This window comes from Euprymna scolopes, chromosome 5 (genome assembly GCF_053919585.1).
Source record: "Euprymna scolopes isolate OS-2025 chromosome 5, ASM5391958v1, whole genome shotgun sequence".
Lineage (NCBI taxonomy): Eukaryota > Metazoa > Mollusca > Cephalopoda > Sepiida > Sepiolidae > Euprymna > Euprymna scolopes.
In genome coordinates this window covers 118,890,174-118,914,371 of record NC_136486.1, presented here as the reverse complement: position 1 = coordinate 118,914,371, position 24,198 = coordinate 118,890,174, and positions in this window count along the sequence as shown.

The window sequence follows — 24,198 nt, the reverse complement described above, 5'->3', positions numbered from 1 at the left end:
ATCCTCTCTGAAGGATGCATATACACAATGATTTTTTTAACTTGATACCATGCTGGAACAACACACGTTTTTACTTGCTGAAAAGGATCAACAAACCTTTTAATGCAGAAGAGATTCCTCTGTCATGGCTGCATCCTTCAGAGAGGGTAGTGCCGAGTTATACAAAAGAGTGCACTACATCTAATTTATTACCTCACATAAGGGGACCCGGGTGCTAGGTCATATATGTTGGCTGTTTTTGTTTTTTTAACTTGATCTTTAAAATGAACGAGTTACATGCAGATACAAAATGGTTCATTATTTATGGATTGATTGGTTGTTTTCTTTTTACGGAATATCAACCCTTTCAAAATGGTTCATAAAGCATTGAAACTCACATTATGAATGTGCAGCCATATCACAGTCACCGCATAAAGCAGCTCCTTTATTAATAAAGAAGAAATTTTTGTTTGACACAGTAATATACGGACATTATATACACTATCAAATGTCCGATATCTTGTTAAGATACCGTTTGATATTCAATAGAAGGTGACAGGGAGGCTATTGCAAAGTAGATATTGAATAATAGAGTGCAGAAATGTTACCCCGCTTGACCCCATTTATCATGGATTGGATGCGATTGAAATTAACTCTAGCCCTCATCCCTTCGTGAAGAGAACGAATACTACTCACAAGTCTGTCAGGCAGCCAAACTTCAATAAGCTCTTCCAGAGTTAATTTGTTTACAATATCAAAAGCTTTTGATAAGTCAACGAAACAATTGTACAACGAAAAATTTTCTCACAGAAAAATTATATCCGCAGTGCTGCGGCTTTTATGAACGACACACTGTGATACCGGATGTGTTGTATTGACAATTGATTAGAGTAATCTATTCAGAATAATCCTCGAAATAACTTACAAACAATAGACGGCAAAGATATTCCCCTAAAATTGCTGCTCTCTGACGTCAAACGCTTCCTATACAAAGACACAAGTAGCGCATATCTTTAGTCTTGGGGTACTTAATTTCCTCAAACCCTTTACATGACTGGCTCCAGGTGATCGATCGTTTTCTCACCACCATATTACTATCTATTTCTGGCACCCTGTTCTTGTTCATTTGACGTACAGAAGCTTTTATATAACTTCTAGAAGGCTCTTCCTCAAGTGACATGAGTGGTCTATGTTGCTTAATGAGATCCAATACAGTCTCAGCACTTCTTTTTCCAAATCCATAAAAAGTCTTGAGGAGCAGAAATTACTTTCACTGTAACCTCCCTTAATTTCTTTCACACAGTTTAATAGAGGTAAGTGCATCTCGAAATATATTGTTATTGTTGTTTTTGTTGTTTCGGTGAGATGCGGAAACTTTGAGATCTTAAGCTTTTTTGCACATGTTGAAGTTGTATGTCGTACTTTGGGACAAATCTTGAGTTCGAATTTATATATATATATATATATATATATACATATACATATACATATATATACATACACATATACATACATATACATATATATAAACATATATATACACACATATATATGCATATATATACACACATATATATACACACAAACATATATACATATATATACACATATATATACATACATATACACATATATACATATATATACACATATATATACGCATATATATACATATATACATATATATACATATATATATACTCTTCAGAATTAAATTATCTAATAATCAACTGATATTGAAATACGTGATTATAATTCTTTCAAAATATTATTGCCATTAATATTCTATAAGTACTATCCCACCTAAATAAAAATAGCTCGATATACAAGATAGAGCAAATAAATCAAATTTTAGTCATTCAATGAATTTTAAAAAATTATTATGTGAAATAATAAAAATTTCGACAAGTAACATGAGAATCAAACAAGCTCAAAATATTCCCCTTTATTTAATACCTAGAAACAAATGTAACTGCCAAAATAAAAATGAATGCACTCTTAATAACGATTGCATGCACAAAGACGTGGTATACGCTTGCACAGTCATGCAATTGTCGAAACGTGCAAACAACCAATCAAATGGAGAAAATAATGAATATAATCCAAGCATTCAGGACACAAGTCCATATAGTGATATCTATCGTCAAGGTTCTAATAATAATAACAACAACAACAACAACCAGAATAACAAAACTAATAATATAATGCCCAATAAAAACCAGAGGATTAACATCTTCAGGTTCTCTCTCAACTTCCCAATATAAGATTCACCAATACTGGGATAGATAAAACACAAAACAATAATAAAACATTGAAAACATTTATAGGTGCAACCTCAAACTTAATAAAAGTAAGAATTTCAAACCATTAGCATTCATTCAAAAAGGAAAAGTCTCAAAATCATGATGATAATAGTACATCTTTAACTACATTAATCAATAGCCTGAAGGACAAGAAAATTCCCTATTCAATTAAATGGAGTATACTGGATAAAAACAAATCATATACACCAGGGGACAAATTTTGTAATCTTTATATATCCGAAGCAGTTAACCTTGTCACCTTCACTAAACCTATAATAAATGCTTAGAACGAACTAGTGTCTAGATGAAATTTAGATACAGTCAACTTAAAATAAAATAACAGATTTTCTGCATACCTGTAAATGTGTTTCCTTTTCAGATTAAATATGTTTTAACTCTTTTTCAAAGTGTTTTTAACATGTTTTATCAACTATTTGCTGTTATTATAAGCTCTATCTCCTATTTGGTTTTATCGAGCTTTTACATCTGGTTGAGATTATTTTGTAAATATTAATTCTTTAATATTTATAATATACTTTAGTTTTACCATCTTGGATCATTTTGGTAAATTTAATTGTTATTTTTTTTTATTTTATATATATATATATATATATATATACATATATATATGCATACATTCATATATATATATATACATACATAGATACATATATATAATATATATACATACATATATATATACATACATATGTATGTATGTGCGTGTACATATAAAATAAAATAAGGATTACCTATTTTATGTTATTATTGATCAGCATTTCATATTTACTTCAGAACATTCTCAAGATATCTTATACAGAAAACATAAAAAGTTAATTATTTGTTTCTCTATAGCGTAAAAAGTCCTTTTAAACGGAAATTAAAATTCAGAATGTGTGGTCTGTTCATGACATTTCGACCGATACATGGCAGTTATAATTCAAAATATAGGGTACGCTTATAAAGTCGATAAATTAGTTTCTTTATTTTTTCAATATCGGCGTAATGTAAAATGTTTTTTTTTACAAAGATAGTATAACATAACACACGTGACGCATTACGTAACATTAAACCAAGTAATGATTTCTACAGTTTATCTTCTGCAACTGGAAAACTAATATTTATCGGATAGAACTTGAGAGGAAACTGGTTATTAATGAAATATATTAAGTAATACATTTTAAAATGATCGGTGCGCGCACCTGAGAGCCAATAACGTATAGTACAATTGTAGACTACAGAAATTATCATTATAAATTATAGCATATTTATTCAATCCAACAGGATACATAACGTGGACATATGTTTACATAATTACCATTTAATGGGATATTCCTGCTAGAGGAACTATCAGGAACTATCAGAGGCTGATTAAATGTCTCACTTCCATTCTGTCAAAGCTTTTGAATCTTACAAGCGTATTAAAAGGTTCATAAATTCTTCTATTAAGTCTCCTTTAGTTTTAGTAAGTAACTGTTCGTATAGTCAGTAAATTATGCTTATCGTATCTGAAAATATAATCTCGTCTCTCAACCAAAATTTGCTAAGCTGATACATTGGGTCAACTATTACCTGCATTGGAGACTGACGCAGTCAGTTGTTTTATCACTTCTGCATTTAGTACAAAAAACTATACAACTGCTGTACATTATGTATAGTATTACAATCTTTAAAAGATTTACGTGACCAGAAAAAGAAAAAAACAAAAAACAAAACAATAACTCAGTAAATAGGCAATGACACACAGAAAATGTCAACAGATCGATAAACCACATAATAAGCAAATGCAGAAATCTGTCTTAAAATGAATATAACATAGCCGCGCTTTACTTCCTTTCGCTTTTCCTCTGATATTACTACCATTTCCTCGGATATTACTACCATTTAGACATACGAGAAGGGGATTGTTATCTTCCAAAAGAAAAGAAAAATGGGGGAACTAAGAGTCAGATAAAGTTGGCTATATTTTTTCTCTTATATTATACATTAGCATTTAGTGACGAACAAGTTTTACCAGCAAATTATAGTTTGTACAAGATGACATTCACATTCACAGCGACTACTACAGGTTACAACCGCATAAAAAGAGTAATAGTGATGCTGAGAAAAAGCGAAAAAGCGAAATTATTACGGATAGCCGTAATCAATTTCCAATTGTCGTGGAAAAGCAAAACTGTTATTGATAGCAGTAATGCTATATGATCAGAAAAATGAAATGAATAGAATCAAACCCTGACTCAGTAAATAGGCAATGATAGACAGAAAATGTCAAATAATTGATAAACCACATAATAAGCGAATGCTTAAAGCTTTTTTCAAATGAATATAACATAGTCGTGACTGGTATTGTAATATCCGTCGAGCGAGAACTGCGAGAAAGAACTACAGTTTTTATACACAAACCGTTGGTAAAAAATACTCTGGCATTATGAGAAAATGATCATGATGAAAACCCTCTACAACATTTTAATACATATAAACAAACTCATACAAGCCATACCGACATCAAAATCACACATAACAAAATAAGAAACCCGTGTTTAATACTACAGATTTACGTATTCGCTGATCACAGCGCGAATCTGTAGAAACACCGAAAATTAAATATTAGAATGAATTTTGAAAGGACTATCAAACACCAAAATTACACAAATCCTAGAGTTATTTAATGCCGAATCCAAAGATTTTGAAGAAAAAAATTTTTTAATAGAATATATTTGTTGTTTTCACGTCGGTTTCTATTTAACCCATAGTTGGGACCCTAACAGGTACTACCACTCCGGGTCAGAGTGGACCTGGGAGCAATGGTAATTAAAGGGTGGCTCCACACTCCCCAAAGCCCACAAGCTGGGGCCTCACCACTAGATATAGTTTAAGGTCATATCCAGGACCTCCATTGAGGGCCTTTTACCCTCTGCGGGGGGGACAGTCAACGTATTCTAATGCCCCACCGACAGGACCCTACATTCTAATGAAAAAAATACAGATACGTATCCTTACAGTTATTGTTTTAAGAAAGATTTAAATTGTTATACAGAAATATGTTTATTACTCCTTGTTCTTTACACCTTGACAAAATATTAATGTACAGAAATTCAAATAATACTAAATTGTAAAACTTTATCTGTTTGCTAAGCAGATACATGTTTTTTTTTCAGGATAAACACCCGTCTAGCTGAAACCACTCTTTATCTGTGCCAAAACCAAAACGTAGTTTTCATGAACAAAGCTTCTTTCTTAGAAGTGCGCGCCAGTGGAACTCTCTTCCGTCTGCCTATTTCTCACCTGACTACAACTTGGATGTCTTCAAATCCAATATAAACAAATTCCTGATGAACCGCCCCCTTAAGTAAGACATGTTATCAAGTCTCCAATACTAACGATTACTATGATACTATCCCATTGATTACTGTACACGCAATAAGCCTTATCCCCGAGTGGCTTCAGGCCTTGTTTTGTGATGACTACCATGCAAAAAAATAGGAAATATTCTTATGTAATTAGAAAAAAAATGAATAATTATCCTTTACATAACCACAAATTATTTAATACTTCATTAATTAAAAATTAGATGAATTTTTAAAAAATTATTTTGTCAGAAAAACACCTATTGTGTATAAATTTGTTGAACATGTTTTGTTTGTGTATGGCAAGTACATGATTTGAAACTGCGAGCGTCACGTGATAATATTTGTACTAACGAATGCATCATAATTCACATAATTATTATAATATAATAATAATTATTAAAGTATACTAGACTACCCGCTATCCGTTGGGTCAGTATGTTATATTAGCTATGGAATTAATGTATGAGCCTGACACTTGTGACGTAAAGAAAATAGTTTTTTGTGACATAACAGAAACATCTCTATGAAAGTATATTAAAATGAAAATATATTAAAATGAAATGAATATAGATAGATTTCTATGAGTCGTTCTGTTTATAATTGTTTATTTTGGACAAAAAAAAGAAACTTACATCCATAGAATTATAAGTGGTTTTCAATACTTTTAGGTAAATGCGCACTGAACAGATACTATAATACTAAAGTTAAATTCAAATTTTGAAATATCTTTTTTAAATGAAATTGTTATTTGAAAGGACAGCATAGTTGAAAACACTCTCCCTATGTTTAGAAGGGCTTTTTAAATATAAAATGAAAATAAAATGTAACTTTTCATTTATTTTTAACAAACATTCCTGATCCATTGGGTCAAATATTTAATTTATATATTAATAATAAGATTAATAAAACTAATTAGGAGAATGCAGAAATGAACGATGTAAAACAAAAGAGCGGAACGTATTAACAATTGTTTATTTGGATAACTTAAACTCGTAAAAAATAATTGGGACACTGAAAACATACATAGTAAAACAATGCGTTTTATTGTCGCGTTGATTATTTATTTACGCTGTTATGGGTTTATATTAAATTATGCATGCGCAACCGGAAGTCGTAAACCGGATTTTGGGTTACAATACCCGTTACAAGGTCATTTGAGTTTTATAATTATATAGATTTTAATAACATAAGTGTTATTAAAACAAAGATCATTAATTTCTAAACTATAATTTATATAAAGAATTGATGCAATTGTATTCGATAGTTACGACTTTGTCAATAATTGTTTTTTTTTCCAGATTTAATAAACGAACACGTAACAAGAATATAAGGAGTTAATGGCACATAATTTATACTCAATAGTAATAACAATACTGTTTCATGTGTAAATGAAAATTTGAAGCGGACAATAACTGAGTAGTTTAGAAAGTCCTGATAAATGCCATTCGGTACACATAAAATAGCTTCTTAATGCAAAAATGTCTCATATTTAATTTTTTTTTTTTTTTTTACAAAAAACAAATAGCAAAGTATGTATAATTGTATAAAACAAGATGAATTGCGGAGTAACGGTTCGCCATGACTGGGACAAACAAATCGAATAAGACGTGAATGGAAAATAAGCTAGTTACTATTATATTAAGAAAGATTTTCATCGCTGGATACACAGATAAACATCGCTGGATGCACAGACTTGGTCTCAGAATATTCATTTCTGTAATCCGTAATATAAGCCATCGTATGAGAACGAACACCACGATGACAGTTTTAGTTGCGATAGATGAAACATTTCCGTTATTCAACACCAACGAACAATACTTATTTTTAACGAGTAACTTAATACGCGCTAATAATTTAAATAGAGGTTTATTTCTCTCCCTCGGGTATGCATGCCAAGACGAAAGGAGATGCAGCGAGTGCTAGACTTTATCCTGTAATCCAATAGTCTGGTTTACCTATATATCAACCGTAAAAGCCAGAACTTTTCTCGGTCGCGACATTTGTATAGTCAAATATAGTTTATAACTTTTGAGATTACTTAACACCAAAACGAAATAGCTATTGTGAACAAATAGTTTTAGACGCACTTCTATGTGAACCAGAAAAGAAATTGTAAGGTAATGTGTAAGGTACGTAATTAAACAAGTGAACGCTGAACTAGCTCTTTCCATTCCATAGCCTCTTCCTGTACACAATATCGCCAATCAAAAACCGCAATGTTTGATTTTATTAGTGATAATCGGATGGCTCAATGTTGTTTGGCTTTATTCTGCGCATCTAAAAGGGATAAAAGGTTTTTTTTAATGAATACCCCCAACCTTTGTTAGTCTTATCGTCTAATTCAAGCGCATGGAATTCGACGGTTTTATGGCCGAATAATTTTCAAAAGAAACGAATGCTTTCTGCAGTTTTAGTATTTCATCTATTATCAGTGTGTGTCTGCTTGCAATAACAACAAGCATTCTTCAGATTTAAAACTGAGTCCTGACAATGCTATTTCACTAGTCCATTCGATTACACAAGGCTTAATTCAATGTGATAATGCATTTTCTAGTTTCCGAGTTTTTTGTTGTGTTCACTAGATACGTCTGTTTGATTTTTCTGGACGGCTTAACTTACAGATTAGAGGAAACGCATATTCTGAAGTTGAATGCATTCAATATGTACGATTCACGAGGAAAAAAATTATATCTTTATCTATAAATTTAGGTGCGTTAGTATATGTATATATTTATATGTATAGACTGAACTCCTAAACTAATTAATCCATCATTATTGATTTCGGTTTTGTTTGGTTTTCATCCCTATTATTTAACGATGAATCCAGTAATTTTATAGAAGTCATATCATGCTTTAAGTTGTTTACATCTACAAATATTTAGCCTTAGTCTTGTTTTGTTTTTTTTAAATTGATTATTGAATACAACTGCTATGCTCGAAGGTTCAAATCTGGCCTATATGCAGATCTTTTGTGCAATTTTATATGAGTTTAAGGTGTCGAAAATAGTAGCAATAAGAATTATACATCAATTAATATGTATTCCCTTATATTACAGTTATTTTTTCAGTTTTTTAAAGAGATTTTAGCGAGTATCATATGTGGTAGATATAGTAGATAACGTCGAGTTGATACCTGGTTATACATATAGACAAAATCTATTAAGACATTCAAATATATCCGAGTTGCATGGAATTTGATTCGTAAGTTGACATATATTAAACGAGATTTCCTGCATCTAAATTTAATCTTAAGACACTGGAAGTTAATTTTATACATTTTGATGATAAAAATCATGTAATGAGTTTTATTTCAAAGTCTTTTTCAACATAAGGTTAAGTATATATTATTCTTAATTTTTGTAAGTAGAACTAATAATGGTGCGAAACAGTTTTGTTCGGGAAAGATTGTTTCACCGTTCTTAATGCTGAACTTAGTAATTTTTATGCCTCGTTCACTGTGCACTTACTGGGGGCCATGAATGCTTCACTTGTTTTATACAGTTTTGAAGTATATATCAAAGATACATTAAAAGATTCGTTTAAATCTAAGGTTCACCATTTTTACTACATGTTATCCCTTATAATTTAATTAACTGCAATTATAAAGTAAACTTACTTGAAAAATCACTTTGTATATTATTCTAACATCTTTATTTAATCAAACAAGATTTATTAGCCGTGAATTTTAAAGGAAGACTATGAGATTTATTCGGTCAGGAGTTTGGCCGAACGTTGTTTGTTCATATTCCATTTTAGTTTTTTCGTCAATGAAGTTGGAAGCGGGAAATAAATTTCAAAGGAAAGCGGTTAGAGAAAGGTAAATATAAGAGTAAAAGATCTCGCGCTATTTAAGAACCTCTACACTGAGGATAATAGCTTCTTTTCTTCTTTTTCTTTTTTTTTTTTTTTTTGCTAGCCAGGCTTATTTTCGTTGAGCGGATACAAGCGCAGTAATTTAATCGAGGTACATTCCAGAGAATAATTTGTAATGGAAGCGCATGGGTGCAGCACTGCGTTATAGTTTATAAATACAACTACCATTGTATTAATACCATAACAAAATAGAGATTTTAATAAGTATGTCCTTTTAATTATCCGGCCCATTTAGCATAATGGTAAGCGTCTTCCTAATGTACCGGATGACCTTGATTAAATCTTTAATCGTCTATTTAATCATACTAAATTGTACTTTCTGTCCTTTTGTTAAATATTCAGTATTATAATATAAGTGAGAAAGTACTGGAAAAATAGGTGTATCTTCCTTTCTACTTATCGTCGACCAATATACTTTACTTTATTGCCTACATATTAGCATTTTTATAATCGTGTTCTAAAATTATTGATAAGACAAACATAATTATTATAGAGAAGGTGATAGTCTCGGAAACTATTATCTAGGAGAATTACACCAATGGTTGCGGAAAGAGTCCTTGGAATTGTCAGTGTAATAACGTATAGAATACTATTGTTTGTGTTTAAATAATGCCACAATATTCCTCTAAATATGCTATCTTAAAAGACGACCTCCGGGCGATATTTTGTCCAGTCTATGTAATTGTCCTTTTAAAACACTGCTAATCGAACCGATCATTTTAGAATTGGTTGTTCGGTATTAAATTGCTTTCTGCCAAGTTTCCTCCAAGATTTTTCATTTAATGTTGTTATAAGACGATCAATATTTGGCGAGGTGGCAATGAAATGTCTTTTTCTAATTAATATTTATAAGGTAGAGTGTTAGGCGGAGGCATTTAAGATTAATTTAACACATTTCTCAAAGCTTACGATGTTTCCCTGCGTTTCGATTGTAATAAAAAAACGTTTTATGGTGGCTCATTATTCACGATAGAAAAAATAGATGGAATATCAGTAGAATGTAAAAGTAAGCGTAAAATCAGAGGAAGTAATTTTTAAATTCAATTGTTACATTTATATATCTCCGTGCCAAACTACTCTGTCAATTTTCAGTCTACAGACTTAAGATTTGACATAAGGGGCATTGATATTTGAGAAAATCCTTTTAATCGGTTTTCGGTCAAAAATTGTATTGTTAAGGGGTAAAAGTTCAATGATTTGACTTTTGAAAACTCTACCAAACTCCTCCGGAAATTTTGGGTCTATACACTTGAAATTTTAGATTTAAGTTACTTGAACATGGATAGAACTTTTTTAATTTGATTTGAGACCACAATAATAAATGCTAAGGGGCAAAATTTAGGGTCAAATTTCTTTAAAAATTGACTTTTAAAGTCTCTGTAAAATTACTCAGCCAATTTTTGGTCTAAACATTTGAAATATTACATAAAGTGTATTCAGATATAGAGCAAGATTTTTCATCGGTTTTGGGCCGGAAATGTGGCTGCCAAAGTGGTCAACATTCAAAAAGTTAATCTTTGCGGTCTCTAACAAACTATTCCGCTAATTTTGTGTCTAAACATTTTAAATTTTACACAAAGAGTATTCCGATATGCGGCAAGCTTTTTAATGAGTTTATTGCGCGGAAATTTTGCTGACATGAGGTCAAAGTTTAAAGAGTTGACCATATCAGAGTCTACCAAACACCTCCGCCAATTTTGGGTCTAAACACTTGAGATTTTAGATGTAGGTTACCTGGACATGAGTCAGACTTTATATATATATATATATATATATATATATATATATATATATATACATATATATATATATATATATGTCATAAGCCTGAAGAGTCCTAGAGTGGATGAAACGCGGAATATTCAGTGTAGCTTAATCGCCATATATATTTTATAACTTACTAACTAGCTCTACCTACGTATTGAGCACTTTTGAAGTAAATACTTAAAGTTTACGCATAAGTTTCTACTTTCGTATATTAATTTTATGTGAGTAAATATATATATACACATACACATATATATATATGCGCGCATAAAGTTATGAACAGTACATAGGGCTCGAGCAAAGCCGGGCTGAACTGTTAGTAATTTATATTAATAAAACAGTTCATATATGTGTGCGTAAGTATTTAACCGATAAACTCGTAAACTACTTGTGACATAACACTGGAATGAATAGAAAAAATAATTAAAAAAAAGAATGGTTTATAAAAACTAAACTCTATGTTTGGATGGATGAGTAATACGTACAGAAATATGTCGCAAAGTTCGAATGCAAACTTTTTATTTCAACTTGCAAACATATTTTTAATACTTGTGCGCATGCACACGTTCAAAGGTAGCTTGAAGTTGTTTAGATTAACTGGTCAGGAACATCGCTGCAGCGCTAAATGTTTTGGTTTCGATACCAGCTCATGGCACCCGTCATTTTTCTTTAATTTTTAAATCATTACTATAAATTAGGTACAACATAACATTCAATAGAGAATTGGCTCTGTAATAATAATTATAAAATTTACATGAATTGAAATATATTAAAGCGTACTTTACGATGTGGAAAGGCCGGACGCCTCACTATTTTATTCGAAATAAATACAGGATATCCAAAATATCACTGAAGGGTTGAAAACCTTTGTCATTTTGCCATTAATAATTACTTTTTTTTCTTCATTTCAAATGTTTAACAGTTAAAATATTTTGTAAATTATTATCAATAAGTATAGCATTGAACGACATACACAACTTGTGAAAATGTTTTATTAAGATCAAGCAATACTTTGGCGGCAACATTATCTCACGCTATGGCAATATCAAATGCCCACCACGTCCCCAGAGTGCTCGACTTTTTTTTTTGTCTGGGATATCTTAAAGAACGAGTCTATGTCAACTAATCCCAAACCCTGTAAAAATTCAAGAAAAACATCCGGAACGAAATAAGGGAGTTAAATCACAACCCAGAGATTCTGCATCTGTTATGAATAATGTTTTGGACAGAGCACAAATATGCATAATTATTCATAAAATAAAGATGGTCTGAATTTGCATATTTATTAAAATTTCCCAATGTCATAGTCAATTTGAGTTAAAATTAGAGAAAAAATATAAAATATAAAATAAAGAATCTATTAAAGTTCCAGACCTTTCAGTGACGTTTTGGACAAACTGTATAAAAAGAATTTAGTCTATTTATTTTAACAAAAATGGACGCACATGCGCAACATCGAAATGCACAGAACAGAATAGATGTTTATGTTTCAGTTCTTTAAAATAAGAGAAATTATATTAATAACAACTATTGTTTTTAAGTGGAAGATTTTTAGCATCAAATCTCGTATTTGTTGCATTACTTTTGTGTATTATCATAAGTGGAACCTATGTTTACAGTCAATCGCTTATTTATCTCTAATATATTGACATTGTTCGGAACATTCTAATATTTATTTTCTTATTGTAGGGCCGAACATATTTTCCAAACACCTACAACCAGTAGATACGGATATACATCTATATATCTCACAAATGTGAAATTGTGTGTCTGTGTGTGTAGATTTCATTACTCAACTACTCTGTCATTTTTCAGTTTACAGACTCGACATTTAACAGAAAAGGTATTGAGATTTGGGAAAATCTTTTTAATCGGTTTTCAGACAGAAATTTGGCTGTAAATGGGGTAAAAGTTCAACGATTTGACATTTGAAAACTCTACTAAACTCATCCGGCAATTTTGGGTCCAAACACATTAAATTTTAGATGTAGGTTACTTGGACATGCATCAAACTTTTAATTCCATTTGAGTTCAAAACAATAAATGTTAAGGGATTCTAATTGGAGAAAAAGGTTAAAAAATTGAACCTCTGCGGTCTCTATAAAATTACTCAGGCAATTTTTGGTCGAAACATTTGAAATTTTACATAAAGTGTATTCAGAGATGGGGCAATTTTTTAAATTGTTTTTTGCCGAAAATGTGCCATCCAAAGGAGTTAAAGTTCAAAAGAGTTTACCTTTGCGATTGCTAGCAAACTTTTCATCAAATTTTGGATCTACACATTTGAAATATTAAAGTGTCCTCAGACATTCAGCAAGCTTCTTAATCAGCTTTTGGGCGACAATTTGGCTGCCAAGAGGTCAAAATTGAAAGAGTCAACCTTTGCAGACTCTACCAAACTCCCCCGCCAAAGCCGGGTATAAACACTTGGGATTTTTGATGTAGGTTACCTGGACACAATTCAAACTTTATATATATATATATATATATATATATATATATATATATATATACATATATATATATATATATATATATATATATATATATATATATATATATATATATATATGCACATACAATTACTAACAGCAATCGGGCCCGTGCCAAGCCGGGACTAAACTGCAAATATTGTCATAAGAAGCTAGGAGTATTTTGTGAAAAAATGTAATAATAATATTAACTAAATGATGCAGTTAAAATACCAAGCGACTACAAATTCACAATCACAACACGAAATTTAACTATATAATAGCAGAAAAGGTTAAAATGGAAATGATAAACTGTTAGCTTGCAGCTGTTTCCGAGATTTAAAAGAAGCACAGCTGTTAAATCCATGACACTCAAACGTAATATAGCAATTCCGTTGATAATAAAATGTGGACCCGATCCAAGTAGTATTTCTAATTATATATGGACTTAAAAATATATAAATATATGTACACGCACACATCTACACACACGCACACACACACATATATATATATATATATATATATATATATATATATATTAGACCTCTTCAAAATTGACCTTTTTCTTCAAACATATGGAAACTGATATTATTCCCATTTTCCAAGGTCTACATTAGCTAAATATACCAGTTATTGTGATCTTTGACCTTGGCTATGCCTGCCTAAAGAGCCATGCAATTTTATTGTTGACGTTTTTCAAAAACGCTGCAAAATATGGGATATTATGTCCTTATTTTCATTGTAGCTTTCCAGAGGTTGAGGCTATAGCATTGAAAGTGGTACCAAATGAAAGCTAATAAAGCGTTCTTGCATATAGTAGTAAGCACAATAAAACACATGAACACCTGTGTAAATTTTAATTAATTTTAATGTAGAAACATATGCCATCATATAATACATTACTTTTTCTCAAAAATGTTACTCTTAATGCATGTATGTAATTTATTATCACGGAGTATGTTTTATCACTTCATTTCAGATTGTAAGTTTAAGCTAATTTGTTAAGATTTGTGAACTGCTGACAACATGGCATCTGGAAGACAACTACGCTGTGGGAAAGTGGTCAGCGATACAAGTGAACGGGATGAACCAACTGAAAAGAGAAAAAAGGTGGCAACTCCTTCCACAAGGTCATTCAGTGATGTGTATCTCATTGGGCAACCCAGCTCCACCATTAGGGGCTCTCAACTTCCTACTAATCGACAGGTGTCCCAGTATTTCCTGCATTCGAGGAATGATAATCCCAACAGTGACAATAGGTATTTAGCCCATGATACAGTGGATGTCGTTTTGCCGTTCTGGAATATGGCAAGGATTAAAACACTAACTAGACCAAATGCAGTCAACCGTTTCATGATCCTCCATGAAAAGTACAGGAAAATTGTTAAAAACACGGAAGAAAGGAAGAGAAACGAGCTAACTTTCTGAAGGACATATACAAGTTATTTGATATTGGAGCAAAGGATGTTGTGGAGGAGATAAGAAGCAACAGGCTGCTCATAAAGGAGACCAAGGAAGAGGACGTCAATTTCTACTTGGACCAACAGACCACTCGCCTGGCACACATGTCAGGTCAGGATAAGGTGTTTTGGAAGAAGTCTAGAGAGAAAAGCTTCCGAGAAGAAAGAGAAGAGATAATGTTGTCATCAGTGACTGCTGCAGCAGCAGAAGTTGGGAAAATTTCAAGTGATGAAGACCCAGAGAACAGTCAAGGCTCTGGTACTAGTGAGGGTTCAGAATACACTGAGACAACACCAATCTGTTCATCAAAACCAAGTACGATAACCTTACACTTTCCACACTCACTTATGACCAGTGAAGAGATTTGTAGCACTGCAGATCGGTTGTTACTCTCTGACAACCAGACTACAGCCATGGTGTCTGCAGTTTTGAAAGCAGGATGCGCAGATCTTGATGACTTTGTTATATCAGCCTCTACTACAAGACGAAATAGGATAAACACTCGTCATAACTTGTGCCAAAGTTACATGAATAACTTCAAGGAAAGTCCGCCAGATTACTGCACACTACACTGGGATGGAAAACTTCTACGGGATATTCTTGGTGAAAGATACCCAGTGGAAAGTCTTGCAGTGCTCGTCTCTGATACTCCAGTATGAAGAAGGGAAGCTGCTTGGTGTGCCCTTCATAGAAAGTTCCACAGAAATCAAACAGTGTAATGCTACATTGGAATTGATAGAAGCATGGAGTCTCACAGACAACATCGTAGGCTTGGTATTTGATACCGCAGCAAGCAACAGTGGCATCAACAAGGGTGCAGCGAAGCTTATTGAAGAAAAACTAGGCAAAAAGGTATTCTATTTCGCTTGTCGCCATCACATATCAGAGGTAATAATTGGAAGTGTATGGGAGGCTGTGTTCAGCAAGGTCAAGAGTCCTGACAACCCAATGTTCAGCTATGTGAAAGAGAAGTGGGACAAGTTCGTTAAGGACTGCCCAAGATTTCTGGGCCTAGTTGAACAAGACATGAAACCGTAGAAGACAAGCACAATTGCAGTCTTAAGCAATTTCCTTGAGGAAGCAAGTCCGAGGGCAGATTACAGAGAGGTGGCAGAGCTGTGCCTGATCCTGCTTGGTGAGGAACCTCCTCGAGGTATCCACTGGGCCAAGCCAGGTGCCATTCACTAAGCCCGCTGGATTGCCAGGAACATTTACTGTATGAAGATGCTCATGTTTTCCAAGGAACTAAAATACAACACGGACACTATCTTCAAGCTGGAGAGGATGAACAAGTTCCTGGCCTTATTCTACACCAGCCACTGGGTGACCACCACATCTGCAGCTGATGCACCTATCCATGACCTCCAGCTTATAAGGAACATGCTGCAATACAAGCAGTATGACTATGAACTAGAAAACTCTGTTCTCAAGAAAATGAAAAACCACCGCTGGTATCTGACCCAGGAACTAGTGCCATTCACCTTGTTCAGTTCACATGCCAGCATGACCAAGTCTGCAAAAGAGGAGCTCGCAGTACAGCTGTCAGAAACAAAGAAACCTGAAAGTTACAGGAAAGGCAAGCCAGTGTTTCCTGTCATCAATGCAGCTACAGTTCTCACAGACCTGGTAGGGCCAGAGTCTCACTTTTTGTTTGATGCTCTTCGAGTGAAATGTGACTGGCTCCCTACTCCTGCTGACACCTGGGAAGACAATGACAGCTACAGGAATGCACAGAAGTTTGTGAGGTCAGTGAAAGTGACCAATGATGTGGCTGAGAGAGGTGTGAAACTAATGAGTGACTTTGCAACTCAGATCACAAGTGACCCAGTGCAAAGAAGCTGCTTACTACAAGTCGTGGAGTACCACAGGAAAAAATTTGACAGTTTCAAAAAATCCATATTGAACAAGTGATAATACATGTATTAGTAACATCCTATCTGACAATTTCTCATGCAATATGTGTGTCAGTGCAGTGCTATCATACTACCAAAATGATTTTTTGTAGTGTCCCAGCTGTTTGTGCATTAAAATTAGTTAAAATTTACACAGGTGTTCATGTGTTTTATTGTGCTTACTACCATATGCAAGAAAGCTTTATTAGCTTTCATTTGGTACCACTTTCAATGCTATAGCATCAACCTCTGGAAAGCTACAATGAAAATAAGGACATAATATCCCATATTTTGCAGCGTTTTTGAAAAACGTCAACAATAAAATTACATGGCTCTTGAGGCAGGCATAGCCAAGGTCCAAGATCACAATAACTGGTATATTTAGCTAATGTAGACCTTGGAGAATGGGAATAATATCAGTTTCCATATGTTTGAAGAAAAAGGTCAATTTTGAAGAGGTCTAATATATATATATATATATATATATATATATATATATATGTGTGTGTGTGTGTGTGTGTGTGTGTGTGTTAAGTTACTACGCTATTTTATCCCAATTCAATTATCTCTATTTTAAAAAAAAAACTTCCTTCGTAATTTCGTGTCATTTTATTTACTTAATCTATCACCGCTATATTTCCAGACGCAATTTTTTAATCTCTACGATATTTTAACTTTTAGACGTAATCCACCACACTAGTTTACTATAATTTATTTTCTCTCATAAAATTTATATACATGTATATATGATATCTAATTTACATAAGGAAAACCCGCTGCTCTCCCCATCATTATATATAGCCTCAATCCTCCGACTCTCTCTCGTCAATGACCATCCCTCTTGAGGAAGCCCGCATAAATCGGGCGAAACGTTGAGTATTCAGGTCCTTCCACCTCCATTTTATTTCATATCGTCGGATTTAATCCAGCTCAACAATCATATATATATATATATATATATATATATATATATATATATATATATATATATATATATATATATATATATATATATATATACAGGCTGCCCACAATGTCTGGCTACATAATCTACAGAATGCTTCCACAAAGTCTGGCTACATAATCTAACCAGTCTTTGTGGACATCCTGTGTGTGTATATATATATATATATATATATATATATATATATATATATATATATATATATATATATATATATATATAATGAATAATACGGATAATAATACTGTTAATATCTTACTTTCAAGACCTATTATATGCCATGAAATGATATAGAAATAATGATGCATATGTACTTTTAACTAATGCTTATTAACAGTTGTGGTGCCAAAATAATAATAATTGTAAATACTTATTCTCTAAAATATCAGATTCATTAGCATTTTCTTTCCCTATCGTTTGTGCTTAGGTATATTTGAATATATACCAGATTCACTTATAAACTAAGTAACCGATGATTTATCTTAACCATTAAAACTATTAGTCATTACAACGTGAGAACATATATGTCTACTCGAGAATAGGATAAACAATTTTCGAAAACCATTTTGATATATACCAACTCATTGTCTCTCATGTTATAGCTTTGAAGTTCCTTGAGCTAAACAGAATCGATAGTCGGTGTCTTTGTATTAGAAACTATAAAATACAATCTTGTTTCATGATTGTCGATACATATACATGCAGATAACTCACAAACCAACAGACCCAGGCTATTGGCGCTTGTAGTTTTCTGTCGTGTCATCTGGTTGGTGGTTGGCGCCTCCTAGCTAGAAAATAAACATTAACACAAAGAAAAATATATGGACATTTCTCATCGATTTTGCAAAATTTAGTAAATGAAAACGCGGGTATCATTATTGTTTTATGCTGATATTAGTACACTTATTTTTGTTTCAATATTCACAAGACATATTAATTATCATTATTAACTTTTATGCTTCCCATAACTTTTCATTTGGAATCACAGTTTTAGGATGGCCAACCGCCGCAGTTAATAGGATCTCGTCCACTTTGAGAAGTATGGGATAAAATGTGTTGACGATTCAGTTATATATATATATATATATATATATATATATATATATATATATATATATATATATATATATATATATATACGAGCTGGCAGCCCGGCGTTGCCCGGTCGTAAAATACGTTTAAACATGATATTCTGATTTATGTAGATTGCGTTTGTATCATTATAGAATCAATACTTAATCAATTATTTTATAATACAAGTAATAATTTGCTCGGTGGACTAATTCGTAAAAAATAATACTCCTTTAAATTTGTTTTGATATTCACATTAAAGCCCCATTTCTTCTATTAATTTAAAAAGAAAATACACTTTGTTATATATATAGTTCGTGGAATTGCATTCATCTAAAAAAAAAGATCTAGCTGGTTTTCATATTGTTTTAAGCATTCATTTTAATTAATCTCCTATTAGTTTTTTGTGGTGCACTATTGGGATGATTACCTTTAGTTAACTATTACGTATAATTATACTCAAGCAGATATTCAACATGATTTATACTTGCGGAATATTTACGTAAAAATCTTACAATAAACACAAACCTCTTTATTTATATATATATATATATATATATATATATATATATATATATATGTATATATATATATAGATAGATAGATAGATAGATATGCATATATATACATATATTCATGTATGCATATATATATATTTATATATATATAAATATATATATATATATATATATATATATTTGTTTCAATAGATTGCGTAACAAAATTCTCTACCAGTTTTTGGTCTACAAACATGAAACTTTATAATATAGGGTATACGAACCCATGCAAAACTTATATATGGCTTTTAGCGGGGGAATATCGGTGTAAATGTGTGAGAATAAAAAGAATGGAATTCGCCAGGGAAGGTCGGACGACGGCATTACCAATATGCATGCGTAACGTAATAGCTATTGGTTCATATTTTAATTTTTAGACTTGCAGCAAACATGTGATCATAGCTCAGCCATAAAGGTTAAAGGAAAAATAAATCGTAAGCTAAACATTTTGGTGTCGATTCTAGGTGCTAGCGCACGAGTCCTCATTATTTAAACTTTTTAAACCATTATTATACATTGTATCCAATATATATATATATATATATATATATATATATATATATATATATATATATTAATACGCTAGCATGTGTGTTCTTTTGTGTGTCGCAAATTTCATTGGTTGAAATTTAATTCATTTTTGTAATTGTTTCAGAGATATATAGAAACAGAGAGAGAGAGAGAGAGAGAGAGAGAGAGAGACCGACGTGTACTTCCTCAATTAAACTATTATTGCTACTACTATATTTTCATTTGTGTGTGTGTGTGTGAGAGAGAGAGAGAGAGAGAACTTTAGACTTCTACATATTAATACGATGGCGTGTGTCTAAATATTGTTATAACCACCTACTTTTTGTAATAAATACTGATACAAAAGAAAGTCTTCATAATTTTTAGTTTCGGTTTCGATCATACCTGAAGGCACTCAAATCATCTATTTTTTTTAATCACTATTTTATATTTTACCCAATATAATATATCTTATCTTCTTATCTTATCTACATAGTTATACGAAAGCGGATGTGTTATTTTGTGTGTCACGCTTACATCTTTTCTTCTTCCGGGTGACTGTCATTTAATTGTTATGATCTTCCAATTCTTGTAATAAATAATTATACTAAGAATTCTCTATAAGTTTTGGTTTCAGTTTCGATTGTCACCGAAGGAACTTACGTTTCATGTGCACTCATGGGGGACCATGAATGCTTCACTTGTTCATTTTTGAAATCACAACTTTATAATATATAAAATTCGATAGAACATTAACTCTATAATAATATAAACGAAATCATCAAGAATTAAAATATATTCAAGCATAGTTTACGACTGGGCTACGCTGGGTGTCCCTATTAGCTAAGATAGATACTTTTCAGTTTTGATAAAAGAGCTACAAGACGTCTTCGTAAAGGCTGAATGCCAACATCAATATATTACATATTAAAGAGTCCTCTGTGGAATTTCCACAGGTCCCGCTAGTATAATAATAAATACAAAATCTGCATTAATCAAAATATATTAAGCGTTTATACACCAGGGCTATGTCGGGTGGCCTGCTATTAAATAAATACAAAATAATAATCATATGTCGGTCAGAAAAATCCGTCTGTATTTGTTTACAATTTTATGTCAGCTGATATTTATTCTTGACGATGAATGCACTGGAAAAGTCACTTCTGATTAATATTTAGTTTTAAAATGTTCAAACGAAGAAATGATTTTAGATAGAAATTTAGATGGTTCCTCTCTTTTATCGTAAATTGAACTTGATAATGAGAAGAAATTAAATTAAAATGGTAACGTTCACTCGGGCTTGAACAGGGGGCTATGCAACATAAAGTCGGACGCTGTTAGTAAGCTATATCTCAAGAATATAATTAACTTGTTTTTAAGAAAGAATAATTTGCTGAAATTTTATTCTCGCCCTTGACCGGTGTAACGTAAAATGTTCCCTCATAAAGAGTATTCTTTTTTTATCTCTAACAGAGAAATGCTATTTTAAAGATCTGATTTGTGTACAAAACATATCAAAGAACATAGTCAGACATATAAATTAGCCATGTGTTAAATGTGCAAAATATACGTTCAGCCGTTTCGGAACCTAGGGGGAAGGAGTCACACAAACAGCGACTTTTGTATAATATATATATATATATATATATGTATATATATATATATAGGTAAGTAAAGATTATTTCGACAATACATTATATATATATATATATATACATATATATATATACAGGGGCACGACAATATTTTTCGAACACTTTGAAAAAAGTACTTCAAGCAGGTAACTAGTGCCGAAAACGTTTGATATTGTAAGTACGTTGTTAAGGAGTGAAAATACATTACTACTGTAATCATTTTTTTAGTTTGGCTTTGATAATTGTAGTTGTTTTTTTTTGTGATGTTTGCAAAAACTTGGGCGACACTATTTTTCGGGCGTGACAAAAAAATCTTATTTTATTAAGAGCTATGTTCATGTATGCAAATTTTCTGCTTGTACACGTAGCTGTCATCAGAAGAATTAATTGCCTGTTCTATTCTATTGGCAAAACAATTAAGTTTAATGAGGGAAAATGCATTCAAAAGAAGTCGTTTGTTTGGCACTGAAGAAGCGGGAAGATGGTATCAGCATCAGAAAGATCGCCATGGATTTGAACGAAATCAACGGTCGAATACATGCTGAAGACAAACTCTGAGCGGAAAAAGAAGAGAGGACGGAAAAGATCAATTGGCAAGAGGACTGAAAGGAGAATGACAGGGACTGTGATACGGCTTTTGACATCTGGAGAAAAAGTTACAACAAGAAAAGTGAAGGAGAAATGTTAATTGGGTGTAAACATCCAAACAGTACAAAGTACGCTGCATATGCTTGGTTTGAAGTATGCAAAGGCTAAGAAAAAAATTACACTAACAAAGAAACACAAAGGAGCAAGACTGGGGAGTGGTAAAAGGATGTTAATAAAACATGTTGACCTTAAGAATGTTATACTTACTGATGAGAAGCGTCTTAAGTATGATGGGCCCGATGGATGGTAGACTTGGCCGAAAAGGGGTTCGCCTGTTGTACTGAACAAACATCAGATGGGAGGAGGAGGATTTATGGTTTGGCGCATGCTCTTTGCTAATGGAGATTTCGTTCTACAGCAAGACAATTGCAGCATCCATGTGTACAAAACTCATAAAGAATAGATGGCTTAAGCGAATATAACTACTTTGGAATGGCCTGCAAAAAGCCCAGATCTAAATTTAATAGAAAATGTTTGGGAAATGCTTACACAACTTGTCTATGTTAGACCTTAAATAACGAAAGAGGCTCAACTATTAGAACGAATACCAAATGCCAAAAAAAAACTACTAATAGAAACACGTAGAGATGTTATTGTGCATATGTTTGATCATAATGTAGAGAGATTGATAAAAGTTATATATATATATATATACATATATATATATTGGGCAAATCTGTATTTACATAGACTCGAGTATATATATATATATATATATATATATATATATATATATATATATATATATATATATATATACGTCATCATTAATAAAAACTGATATATTTAAAACATGTAACGTTCATGGGTGTAGGAGATTTATAGATGACCTTATATGTATAAACGATAATGATGAATTCCAAAGAAATAAGAATCTTATATATCCAAAGGAGTTAGACTTGAATTGTGACCATAGAGGACAACAGGCTACATTTCTGGATTTAGATATAAAAATTGAGGATGGGATTTTTTTTTTTTATAAAATATTTGATAAAGGAAACGCTTTCCCCTTTCACATAGCACTATGCCGCATAAAGATAGTACCTGCCCTGTGTTTATGTTTTATGGAACCATTATGTCAGAGTTTTTGAGAATAGCTCCCGTTACTTTAAAGTTAATAGATTTTATACCACCAGTTTCTAGCGCGCGTGTGCGTGTGTATACACATATACACACACGCCTGCTAGAAACTCGTGGTATAAAATCTACACACACACATATACATATATGTATATATATATATACTTATATATATATATATATATAAGTTAGAGAAATATACGGAAAGGGGATGCGGAAAAATCTGCGTAGTTAATTATTATATATATTTTAACAACTTACTGCCTTATCCTACTTACGTATCGAGATTACTTGATCATAATATTGAAAATAATACGTGAAAGAAACACATAATATATCTCATAGCATTTTCTGTGAATACAGGAAAAAACATCATATTAATCCATATAAATCTTTTCAAAGAACATTATCATAAAAACTATTTCTTCAGAGTTTTTGTCTGATATTTATTAGGTTTATATTTACAGAAGAAAACATTGGTACACTTAGGGATTATTGTGATTATGAACTTATTTAATTTTAATCCTTAACATTTTCTCATAAGAGAAAATGAATTATGTTAATTTCATTTATTCGTTAAAATATAACTTTTAAATACAAATTTACGAGATGCTTTTAATAAGTTTCTATACTTT